Source organism: Bos indicus x Bos taurus, chromosome 7 (assembly GCF_003369695.1).
Source record: "Bos indicus x Bos taurus breed Angus x Brahman F1 hybrid chromosome 7, Bos_hybrid_MaternalHap_v2.0, whole genome shotgun sequence".
Lineage (NCBI taxonomy): Eukaryota > Metazoa > Chordata > Mammalia > Artiodactyla > Bovidae > Bos > Bos indicus x Bos taurus.
Window position 1 is genome coordinate 78303797 of NC_040082.1, and position 13286 is coordinate 78317082.

General features: G+C 38.7%; 1 pseudogene across 1 annotated transcript; it reads right to left on the reverse strand.

The window, feature by feature from the left end:
- Nucleotides 1–5919: 5919 nt before the first annotated feature.
- Nucleotides 5920–6362, reverse strand: LOC113895583 (annotated as a pseudogene). Its single transcript, XR_003511879.1, has one exon. The product of XR_003511879.1 is annotated as a 60S acidic ribosomal protein P2 pseudogene (transcript).
- Between the last annotated feature and the right edge of the window lie 6924 nt (nt 6363–13286).

Here is a 13286-nt window from a genome sequence, read left to right on the forward strand (position 1 = left end):
TGTCCGACTCTTTGCAACCCCATGCAGCACGCCAGGCTTCCCTGTCCATCAGCAACTTCCAGAATTTACTCAAACTTATATCCATTCAGTCCATGATGCCATCCAACCATCTCATCCTCTGTCGTCCCCTTCTCCTCCTGCCTTCAATCTTTCCCAGCATCAGGATCTTTTCCAATGAGTCAGTTCTTCGCATCAGATGGCCAAAGTATTGGAGTTTAAAATTAACCTCAATCAAAACGTGAGGATTTAGACATACAGTTAGTACTAAGAGAAGGGCTCTATATTGTACAGTGGGAGGCTAGAGAGACATTCTCCTCAGGCTGCTCAAAACCCAACTGTGCAGGTAGCTGTCTTTTCTACCTAAACATCTTGCCAGTTTTGTCTAAACCTGTACTAAAACTACTGTTGCATGCAAAAAGTGAGTCAGAAAAAAGAATTTGTTTTATAGTTACCAGAAAATAATATGCCTAGGTTTCTTATAAGCAATCTACTATATCTGTATCAAAAGATTATAGTAGTCTCATGTTTGCAGATACCAAACTGTGCATTGACAGCATAGATATGGCCTCAGGCTTTCAAGAGCTGACCAGTTTTGAAAAATCCTCATTCTACACCAGACTGTATCTGTTAATGTTTTTGTACATAAACAAACATTCACTTGGCCATCTGTTTGGTATATCATTTACTATTCCCAGTAAATGAACAGTTTGGAGCTCTGACCAATATAAGCTTATAATCATGTCGAGTCACCCTGGCCCAATATGAACTCTACCTTCAGTATAAAATCAGTATGGGAGAGAATGAGAATTTGGCTTACAAACAACAGTGTATTTGGGGGGTTTGATCAGTATTCTGGAGAAGTGAATTTTCACCATAGGAAAACCCAGCTTCTTAAAATGTGCTCAAATTTAATGAGACATTTATTGTACTGGATAATTCCACAGATAGAGTTTATCATCTTAGGAATACTTCTGGTAGTATTCTGGAATATTATCGAAGGACTTCAGTTATGCAAGGATTAAACTAAACCACAGAGCAAGACATTGTGCTTGTTTCTGCAATTTCTGTGTTGGTTGCTTTTTTTTTTTTTTTTTTTTCTTTTCAGTTTGCAGCAATTGTGCCTGGAAGATATCCTCAAATTGCTTCAGTGTGAAGCTCAAAACATTTAGGAAAAGAGCTTGGGATTTATTTAAATACCCTAACCCTAATTTTTTAGTAAGCTTCCCTTACTATTACTTACTTGTTCCTTCAGAAAACTGACTACGTTAAAATAAGAAATATGAATGTATGGATAATTCCACATTCTGGGAGGCAGAGAAAAAAAATTTTAAGATAAATTTGAAATCACTGTTGTTTCCATAACAATAAAGAAAACTACCTACTCACATTATATTTTTTCTACAAATAGTTCTGAAGAAATCAGAATAAAAATGACCATTTCAAATTCATTCATGTGTCCAATTGGTCATCAACCCTATGTCTGTAAAATCATAATAGGTTCTCATAGACTTCTGTTTTACATAGTATTGACCAAAGAAGAGCCTTGGGAATTAAAAAAAAGGCTCATGAAGAAGCCAATTTTAATAAAAACTTAAGTAGCATCAGGAAACTTGGCCTAACACATTACAAAAATAAAAATTTCTTCTACAAAGAGAAGTCTCTTTTAGTCAATCACTCAACAACATATGACTGGGATTAAAAGTCAAGAAAGCCAGGTAAGAGAAAGGAATAAGATGTGAGAGAGAAATTAAATAAAAATAGCAACAGCATTTAAAACAGGAAAACATAGGACAGTAGAATTTTCCATCTTCATATAAGATATTTTTAAAGCTCTGTTGCCATTAAATGCCTCACAGCGTTACTCTTGGCAGAATGAAACCACCACCCAGGAGGACAAGACTTGCAGGGAAAGGGAGGGGTGATTACATAAATCAGATGTGTATCATTGGATGCATCGCAGTATATTTCACATGTGTTTTACCTAATCAGGAAATGCAAAGTAGGTCATTACTATTCTTCTCAGACACTTTGTTCAAAATTAAAAATTAAAGAAATTCATACTAGTGTTGCTATGTAAAAACACTCCTAACCACCATCTTATCAAGGTCATGGTAACCGTGTAGGAAACACTGTTGTATCTTTAGTGTGTAGGAAACACTGTTGTATCTTTAGTGTGCCATGAATTAGAAACATTCTCTAGCAACTGTTCCTCATATGGATCCATTCATAGTCTACATATGTCAGTCACAGATCATTCCCACAAGACAGTTGCAAGGATATTTCAATAGTAAGTGGAAAGAATGTGGGAAGCAGAATCTATCAAAAAAATTTTAGATTCTTCATTAAATCTTCATATATGTTTCTAAGATGTTAAAAATGTGTTCTTAAATCTAGTTTGATAATAGTTATATCTCAACTAAGATGTACTTGAGGAATCTTACCAAAATAAACACAATTTAAAAAGAAATGCTGATTTAAGGCCAGAGTTTCCTTATTTATTTTCTGTCTGAATTACCTGTCCATTGATGTAAGTGGGGTGTTAAAATCCCCTACTATGATTGTATTACTGTCAATTTCTCCTTTTATGTCTGTTAATATTTGCTTTATGAATTTAAGTGGTCTTAGGTTGAATACATATATATTTAAATTGTTATAACTTCTTCTTGACTTGATCCCTTTATCATTATGTAATGTCCTGTGTCTCTTGTTAGAATCTTTGATTTAAAGTCAATTTTGTTGGTTTTAAGTATTGCTCAGTCAGCTCAGTCACTCATTTGTGTCCGACTCTTTGCAACCCCGTGGACTGCAGCATGCCAAACTTCCCTGTCCATCACCAACTCCTGGAGCTTGCTCAAATTCATATCCATTGAGTCAGTGATTCCATCCAACGGTTTCATCCTCTGTCATCCCCTTCTCCTCCTGCCCTCAATCTTTCCCAGCATTAGGGTATTTTCCAATGAATCAGTTCTTCACATCAGGTGGCCAAAGAACTGGAATTTCAGCTTCAACATCAGTCCTTCCAATGAATATTCAGGGCTGATTTCCTTTAGGATTGACCGGTTTGATTTCCTTGCAGTCCAAGGGACTCTTAAGAGCCTTCTCCAACACCATAGTTCAAAAGCATCAACTCTTTGACTCTCAGCTTTCTTTATAGTCCAACTCTCACATCCATACATGACTACTGGAAAAACCACAGCTCTGACTAGACAAACCTTTGTTGGTAATGTCTCTACTTTTTAATATATTGTCTAATATGCAATACTTATATTGTCATCCTAATACTTATATTTTCTTAGGGTGACAATATAAGTGTTGCTACTCCAGCTTTCTTTTAATTTCCATTTGCATGGGATAACTTTTTCCATTCAATCACTTTAAGTCTTATATATTTAGACCTGAAGTGAGTCTCTTGTAGGATATATATGTGTGTGTGAATGTGTGTGTGTGTGTGTGTGTGTGTGTGTGTGTGTGTCTTATTTTGTTTTTTGTTTGTTTGTTTTTTATTTTATTTTATTTTTAAACTTTACAATATTGTATTAGTTTTGCCAAATATTGAAATGAATCCACCACAGGTATACATGTGTTCCCCATCCTGAACCCTCCTCCCTCCTCCCTCCCCATACCATCCCTCTGGGTCATCCCAGTGCACCAGCCCCAAGCATCCAGTATCGTGCATCAAACCTGGACTGGCAACTCGTTTCATACATGATATTATATGTGTTTCAATGCCATTCTCCCAAATCTTCCCCTCCTCTCCCTCTCCAACAGAGTCCATAAGACTGTTCTATACATCAGTGTATCTTTTGCTGTCTTGTGCATAGGGCTATTGTTACCATCTTTCTAAATTCCATATATATGCATTAGTATACTGTATTGGTGTTTTTCTTTCTGGCTTACTTCACTCTGTATAATAGGCTCCAGTTTCATCCACCTCATTAGAACTGATTCAAATGTATTCTTTTTAATGGCTGAGTAATACTCCATTGTGTATATGTACCACTGCTTTCTTATCCATTCATCTGCTGATGGACATCTAGGTTGCTTCCATGTCCTGGCTATTATAAACAGTGCTGCGATGAACATTGGGCTACACATGTCTCTTTCCCTTCTGGTTTCCTCAGTGTATATGCCCAGCAGTGGGATTGCTGGATCATAAGGCAGTTCTATTTCCAGTTTTTTAACGAATCTCCACACTGTTCTCCATAGTGGCTGTACTAGTTTGCATTCCCACCAACAGTGTAAGAGAGTTCCCTTTTCTCCACACCCTCTCCAGCATTTATTGTTTGTAGACTTTTGGATCACAGCCATTCTGACTGGCGTGAAATGGTACCTCATAGTGGTTTTGATTTGCATTTCTCTGATAATGAGTGATGTTGAGCATCTTTTCATGTGTTTGTTAGCCATCTGTATGTCTTCTTTGGAGAAATGTCTATCTAGTTCTTTGGCCCATTTTTTGATTGGGTCGTTTATTTTTCTGGAGTTGAGCTGTAGGAGTTGCTTGTATATCTTTGAGATTAGTTGTTTGTCAGTTGCTTCATTTGCTACTATTTTCTCCCATTCTGAAGGCTGCCTTTTCACATTGCTAATAGTTTCCTTTGTTGTGCAGAAGCTTTTAAGGTTAATTAGGTCCCATTTGTTTATTTTTGCTTTTATTTCCAATATTCTGGGAGGTGGGTCATAGAGGATCCTGCTGTGATGTATGTCAGATAGTGTTTTGCCTATGTTCTCCTCTAGCAGTTTTATAGTTTCTGGTCTTACGTTTAGATCTTTAATCCATTTTGAGTTTATTTTTGTGTATGGTGTTAGAAAGTGTTCTAGTTTCATTCTTTTACAAGTGGTTGACCAGATTTCCCAGCACCACTTGTTAAAGACATTGTCTTTAATCCATTGTATATTCTTGCCTCCTTTGTCAAAGATAAGGTGTCCAAATGCGCGTGGATTTATCTCTGGGCTTTCTATTTTGTTCCATTGATCTATATTTCTGTCTTTGTGCCAGTACCATACTGTCTTGATAAATGTGGCTTTGTAATACAGCCTGAAGTCAGGTAGGTTGATTCCTCCAGTTCCATTCTTCTTTCTCAAGATAGCTTTGGCTAGTCGAGGTTTTTTGTATTTCCATACAAATTGTGAAACTATTTGTTCTAGCTCTGTGAAGAATACCATTGGTAGCTTGATAGAGATTGCATTGAATCTATAAATTGCTTTGGGTAGTATACTCATTTTCACTATATTGATTCTTCCAATGCATGAACATGGTATATTTCTCCATCTATTAGTGTCTCTTTGATTTTTTTCACCAGTGTTTTATAGTTTTCTATATATAGGTCTTTAGTTTCTTTAGGTAGATATATTCCTAAGTATTTTATTCTTTCGGTTGCAATGGTGAATGGAATTGTTTACTTAATTTCTCTTTCTGTTTTCTCATTATTAGTGTATAGGAATGCAAGGGATTTCTGTGTGTTGATTTTATATCCTGCAACTTTACTATAATCATTGTTTAGTTCTAGTAATTTTCTGGTGGAGTCTTTAGGGTTTTCTATGTAGAGGATCATGTCATCTGCAAACAGTGAGAGTTTTACTTCTTCTTTTCCAATTTGGATTCCTTTTATTTCTTTTTCTGCTCTGATTGCTGTGGCCAAAACTTCCAAAACTATGTTGAATAGTAATGGTGAAAGTGGGCACCCTTGTCTTGTTCCTGACTTTAGAGGAAATGCTTTCAATTTTTCACCATTGAGGATAATGTTTGCTGTGGGTTTGTCATATATAGCTTTTATTATGTTGAGATATGTTCCTTCTATTCCTGCTTTCTGGAGAGTTCTTATCATAAATGGATGTTGAAGTTTGTCAAAGGCTTTCTCTGCATCTATTGAGATAATCATATGGTTTTTATTTTTCAATTTGTTAATTTTTTTTTTTTTAACATAAAAAGGGTTTTATTTGCAGGGGAGCGGGACTCTAGTCAAACAAGCTGAAGCCCATGTCGTCATCTGACTCCTCCAACTCTTCCTTCTTCTTCTCCTCCTTCTCCTCCGCTGCAGCTGGAGCAGAACCCGCAGCGGGTGCTGCCGATCCTGGGGCAGTGGAGATGACCACAGCCCCGCCAGCAGGCACACTGGCCAGCTTGCCGATACCCTGAGCAATGACGTCCTCGATGTTCTTTCCGTTGAGCTCACTGATGACCTTGTTGAGCCAGTCGTCGTCTGCCTCGATGCCCATGCTGTCCAGGATCTTTTTGATGTCCTTGGCGCTGGGGGAGGAATTGCCCCCAAGGGTGGCCAACAAGTATGAGGCAACATAACGCATCTCAGCGGTGGCAGAGCAGCCTCGCGCATGCGACCTTGGTGGCATCAGGGACGGAAAGCTGGGTCTTATTTTGGTATCAAGCCAGTCTTTGTCTTTTGATTGGAGCATTTATTCCATTTACATGAGGTTTATATATAGTAATATGTATAAATATGTTATATATAATATATAAATTTAATAGATATATACTTATTTAATTATATATTATAAAGATATATTTAATTATATACATAATAAAATCCCTCACTCACATTTAATGTTTCTGACATCATATTTTACATCTCTTTGTTTTGTCTCCACCTTAACTATGGATTGTAGATATAGGTGATTCTGCTACTTTTATCTTCCTACAAGCTGTATAACTAGTTGATCTACTAGCTTGACTATGCATATGTCTTTAACAATGAGATTTTTTTTTTCTTTCATAATTTTCCTAAGTCTAGTTGTGGCCTTTTCTTTTCTGCTTAGAGAAGCCCCTTTAACATTTCTTGTAAAGCTGGATTGGTGGTGCTGACCTCTTTCAACTTCTGTTTGTCCGCAAAACTCTTGACCTCTCCTTCATATCTGAATGACAGCCTTGGCTGGTGCAGTATTCTTTGTTGTAGAGCCTTTCCTTTCTTCACTTTAAATTTATCATGCCTTTTTCCATTTTGGACTGCAGAGTTGTTTCTTAAAAGTGAACTGACATTGTTATGGGAGCTCCCTTCTACACAGCTACCTTGCTGCTTTTATTTTCTCTTTATTTTTAAATGTGTTGATGCTATCCTCTTTAGGTTTATCTTCTTTGGGACTGTTTGTGCTTTCTGGACTTGTATGTCTGTTTTCTTTCCCAAGTTAGGGAAGTTTTCAGAAAGAATGTCTTCAAATATGTTTTTTTCACCTTTATCTCTCTCTTCCAAGATCTCTATAATATGAAATTGATGCTTGATGTTGTCCCAGATGTTTCTTAAACTAATTTCTTTTTTATTTTTTTCTCTTTTTTCTGTTAAGCTTGGGTGATTTCCACTACAGTATCTTCTAAATTCACTGATCTGTTCCTCTATATTATCTAATCTACTCTTGATTTTTTCTAGTGTATTTTTATTTAAGTAATGTATTCTTCAGCTTTGTTTGGTTCTTATTTTATAACTATTTTTACAATTGTCTAAAAATGAATACAAGTTCATTCATTCTTCTCTCAAGTTCTTTGAACATTTTTGTGATCATTACTTTGTACTATCTATCAATTAGGTTGCACATCTCCACTTCAGTTATTTTTGTCTCTGGGGTTTTATCATATTCCTTCATTTGGAACATATTCTTCCATTGCCTCATTTTGCCTAATTCTCTGCTGTTTTTTCTAAGTATGTGGTTTATGTTTCCTGGTCTTAGAGAAGTGTCTTTATGTAGGGGTTGTCCTAGGAGCCCAGCAGCATACTTCTCTGGTCACCAAAGCCACATGTTCTAGTGATGCTCTCTCTGGGGAATGTGTGGTCCCTTCCACTGTGTCAGGCTAACTTCTGTGGGAGCCCTGATATGTGTGGCTGGCCCCTGGTCAGGTTATTTACCAGGCCCTCCTAGTGCAGAGGCTGCCAGTTGCTAGTGAATGGGGCTCGTCTGGGCACAACTAGCCCAGGTTTTCCCAGTCCTGTTGCTTGACCATTGGTAGATGGGCTTGGGTCACAAGGTAACTAGATGAAGAGACCTGGGGCAACAAGGTCCCCATGGCTAGTTCTGATCTAGTGATGAGTGAAACTGGGTCCTGGAGCATCTAGCTGTGGCATTCAGGGTCCCAGAGCTGATATCAGCCTGCTGGTGGGTGGGGCCAGGTTCTGACAGCTGGCTGAATGGCCCAAGAGGCCTGAGGCTAGTGCCAGCCTACTAGTGAGCAGATATGGGTTCTGGAATCTATGGACATGGGGTCCTGGTGGGGTCCCAGGACCAATCCCTGCCAACTGGTAGGTTAGTCCAGGTCCTGGGGCTATGGTTACTCACTGAGAGAAATAGGTCCAGGTATCTCTGACTGCCAGGCCCAGGATCCTAGACTGGTTTCAGCCCACTGGTGAGTAAGGCTAGTAGTCAGGGTGGCCACGGCAGTCACTTTACTGGTAGGTGAGGTTGTGTCCCTGCCCAGCTAGCTACTTGGCCTGGGTCACCTCAGGAATTTTGTGGACCAGCTGGTGGGCTTGACAGTTAACCAAGCTTAGGTAATTTTTCCTAACCATGTCATATTTGGTTAGATGAAAGAAAAGCATCTGTCAAAATCCAACATCTGTTCCTGATAAAAATTCACAGCAAAACTAAGAACAGAGGAAATTTCCTTAAATGGATACCTATCATCTACAAAAAACCTACAGCTATAGCTCAGTTGGCAAAGAATCTGTCTACAATGCAGGAGACTCTGCTTTGATTCCTGGGTCTGGAAGATCCTCTAAAGAAAGGATAGGCTACCACACCAATACTCTTAGGCTTCCCTTGTGGCTCAGCTAATAAAGAATCCACCTGCAAAACAGGAGACCTGGGTTCGATCCCTGGGTTGTAAAGATCCCCTGAAGAAGGGAAAGACTATTCATTTCAGTATTCTGGCCTGGAGAATCCCATGGACTGTATGGTCCACGGGGTCACAAAGAGTCAGACACAACTGAATGACTTTCACTTTCAACATAATATTTAGCAGTCAAGCCCAAATGTTTACTTCGGAAGAGTAGAAAAGAAATAAAGATGTCTGCCTTCATCACTTCTATTAAGACACTGTACTAGAGATACAGGTCAGAGCAATCAAGAAAGGTAAAAAATTTTAAAGCATCAGATTAGAGAAAAAAGAAAATGTCCATTATTCTCAGATGACATGATCATCTACACAGAAAATCCTAAAGAACTGCAACAACACTACTAGAATAAGTAAGTGATTTCAGTATTAACATGACAAGCCACAAGATTAATACAAAGAAAAACAACTGTAGTTCTAGAAACTGGCTGCAAGCAATTGGAAAGTGAAGTGCAATAACATCCAATTTATAAAAGATTCAAAACTTTGAGATACTTAGAATAAATTTAGTAAAATATGGGAAAGAACTGTATATTGAAAATTATAAAGATTACTGACAGAAAGGCAGCTCTAAATAAATATAGAGACATCCTTTGAGAATGTCAATTCTCCCCAAATTTATCTGTAGATTCAACATAAGCCCAAACAAAATCACAGCAGACACTTGTGCAGAAATTAATGAACTGGTTTTAAAATTTATAAGGAAATATTAAGGACCTAGAATAGCCAAAATAATTTGAGAAAAAAACAAAGCTTAGGAACAAATGCTACCTGACTTAAAGACTTATAGCTACAATAACCATGATAGTATAATACTGGAATTAAAAAAGATGCCTGTTTCCATATAACACAACAGAGAGTTCCCAAAAGATCCAGACATAAATGGACAACTAATTTTTGAAAACGACCAAAGGACACTCAGTGGTGAACTGACAGTATTTTCAACAAGTATTGCTACAACAATTTAATGTCCATATGCAAAAAAAGTGACTTTAATTCATATTCCACATCATATTCAAAAGTTAACTCAAAACATGGGCCATAGAACTAAATGTCAAACTTAAAACTGTGAAACTTCTAGAGGATGACTTTGGGTTATACAGAAGTTTCTTGAATATGACACCAATACCACAGGCCATGAAAAGAAAAGAATGTGTCAGGTTTCAAACAATTTACCACATCACATGACCCACCCATAGATTTTAATTTTAATTTTTGTCATAGAAGCCTTAATTTAAGCAGCCCAAACTGAAAACAACCTATCTGTCCTTCCAAAATAAATGGATAAACCATTGTAGAACATTCATACAGTGGGTTACTATTCTGCAATAAAAGAAGATGATAACACACAAAAGCAGAGATGAATCTCAAATTGTGTCAAGATAAGTCAGAAAAAAAGTAATTCACACTGTATGACTCCATTTATATAAAATTCTAAGAAATAAAACTAGTACATAGTGACAATGCCAGTAAGTGCTTCAGATCAGATCAGTCGCTCAGTCGTGTCCAACTCTTTGCGACCCCATGAATCACAGCACGCCAGGCCTCCCTATCCATCACCAACTCCCGGAGTTCACTCAGACTCACATCCATCGAGTCAGTGATGCCATCCAGCCATCTCATCCTCTGTCATCCCTTTCTCCTCCTGCCCCCAATCCCTTCCAGCATCAGAGTCTTTTCCAATGAGTCAGGATTTCGCATGAGGTGGCCAAAGTACTGGAGTTTCAGCTTTAGCATTATTCCTTCCAAAGAAATCCCAGGGCTGATCTCCTTCAGAATGGACTGGTTGGATCTCCTTGCAGTCCAAGGGACTCTCAAGAGTCTTCTCCAACACCACAGTTCAAAAGCATCAATTCTTCGGCGCTCAGCCTTCTTCACAGTCCAACTCTCATATCCATACATGACCACTGGAAAAACCATAGCCTTGACTAGACGGACCTTTGTTGACAAAGTAATGTCTCTGCTTTTGAATATGCTGTCTAGATTGGTCATAACTTTCCATCCAAGGAGTAAGCATCTTTTAATTTCATGGTTGCCGTCACCATCTGTAGTGATTTTGGAGCTCAGAAAAATAAAGTCTGACACTGTTTCCACTGTTTCCCCATCTATTTCCCATGAAGTGATGGGACCGGATGCCATGATCTTCGTTTTCTGAATGTTGAGCTTTAAGCCAACTTTTTCAGTCTCCACTTTCACTTTCATCAAGAGGCCTTTGAGTTCCTCTTCACTTTCTGCCATAAGGGTGGTGTCATCTGCATATCTGAGGTTATTGATATTTCTCCCAGCAATCTTGATTCCAGCTTGTGTTTCTTCCAGTCCAGCGTTTCTCATGATGTACTCTGCATATAAGTTAAATAAACAGGGTGACAATATACAGCCTTGACATACTCCTTTCCTATTTGGAACCAGTCTGTTGTTCCATGTCCAGTTCTAACTGTTGCTTCCTGACCTGAATACAAATTTCTCAAGAGGCAGGTTAGGTGGTCTGGTATTCCCATCTCTTTCAGAATTTTCCACAGTTGATTGTGATCCACACAGTCAAAGGCTTTGGCATAGTCAATAAAGCAGAAATAGATGTTTTTCTGGAACTCTCTTGCTTTTTCCATGATCCAGCGGATGCTGGCAATTTGATCCCTGGTTCCTCTGCCTTTTCTAAAACCAGCTTGAACATCAGGAAGTTCACGGTTCACATATTGCTGAAGCCTGGCTTGGAGAATTGTGAGCATTACTTTACTAGCATGTGAAATGAGTGCAATTGTGCAGTAGTTTGAGCATTCTTTGGCATTGCCTTTCTTTGGGATTGGAATGAAAACTGACCTTTTCCAGTCCTATGGCCACTGCTGAGTTTTCCAAATTTGCTGGCATATTGAGTGCAGCACTTTCTCAGCATCATCTTTCAGGATATGAAATAGCTCCACTGGAATTCCATCACCTCCACTAGCTTTGTTCATAGTGATGCTTTCTAAGGCCCACTTGACTTCACATTCCAGGATGTCTGGCGCTAGGTCAGTGATCACACCATCGTGATTATCTGGGTCGCGAAGATCTTTTTTGTACAGTTCTTCTGTGTATTCTTGCCATCTCTTCTTAATATCTTCTGCTTCTGTTAGGTCCATATGATTTCTGTCCTTTATCGAGCTTATCTTTGCATGAAATGTTCCTTTGGTATCTCTGATTTTCTTGAAGAGATCCCTAGTCTTTCCCACTCTGTTGTTTTCCTCTATTTCTTTGCATTGATCGCTGAAGAAGGCTTTCTTATCTCTTCTTGCTATTCTTTGGAACTCTGCATTTGCTTAGCCGAGGACAAAAGGATGAGGACAAATTCAAGGATGTGACAAATTCCTCCTAGGGAGGAAGAGAGGGGAAGAACTATTCAGGGGAACAAAACTCAGGAGCACAAATACGTTAATTATCTTGGTCACAGAGATAGCTCCATGGACATACGCCTGCTAAGTTGCTTCAGTTGTGTCTCACTCCAGGGAACCCTATGGACTGTAGCCCGCCAGGTTCCTCTGTCCATGGGGATACTCCAGTCAAGAATACTGGAGTGGGTTGCCCTGCCCTCCTCCAGGGGATCTTCCCGACCCAGGGATCAAACCTGCATCTCTTACATCTCCTGCAGTGGTAGGCAGGTTCTTTACAACTAGCACCACCTGGGAAGCCCTCATGGATGTATGCTTAACATCAAAATTTTTCAAGTAGTAGATTACATTTTAAATATGAGAAGTTTATTTACTGTATCTCAATTTTACTTCAGTAAATCTGTTTAAAACACAGATAAATGACTTTATCAAAATGTCTTCTTTGATACCAGGTCCAAGGGTAACATCTATGTCTTCATCTTAATTGACATTTCAGGAGCATTTCCTCCTTGAAATGTTCATGTTCACTTATACTCTCTCCTACTTTTTCTCTTTCTTGTCTGACCCCACTTGACCAGTCTTCTTTGCAAGTCACACTATTTCTGCTCAAATATATCTGCTCAAACCAAGTTGGGACACTTTTTGTTTGTTTGTTTAAATTTTATTTTATTTTATTTTATTATTTTTTTAACTTTACAATATTGTATTGGTTTTGCCATATATCTTTGTAGCTAACCTTATTTAGCCCAGTGACTAAAACTTCCTTCTCAGTGTTGCTGCTGCTGCTGCTAAGTCGCTTCAGTCGTGTCTGACTCTGTGCGACCCCATAGATGGCAGCCCACCAGGCTCCCCCATCCCTGGGATTCTCCAGGCAAGAACACTGGAGTGGGTTGCCATTTTCTTCTCCAATGCATGAAAGTGAAAAGTGAAAGTCAAGTCGCCTAGTTATGTCCAACTCTTCGCGACCCCGTGGACTGCAGCCTACCAGGATCCATGGGATTTTCCAGGCAAGAGTACTAGAGTGAGGTGCCATTGCCTTCTCAGTGCTATGCTATGCTATGTTATGCTAAGTCACTTCAGTCGTGTCCAACTCT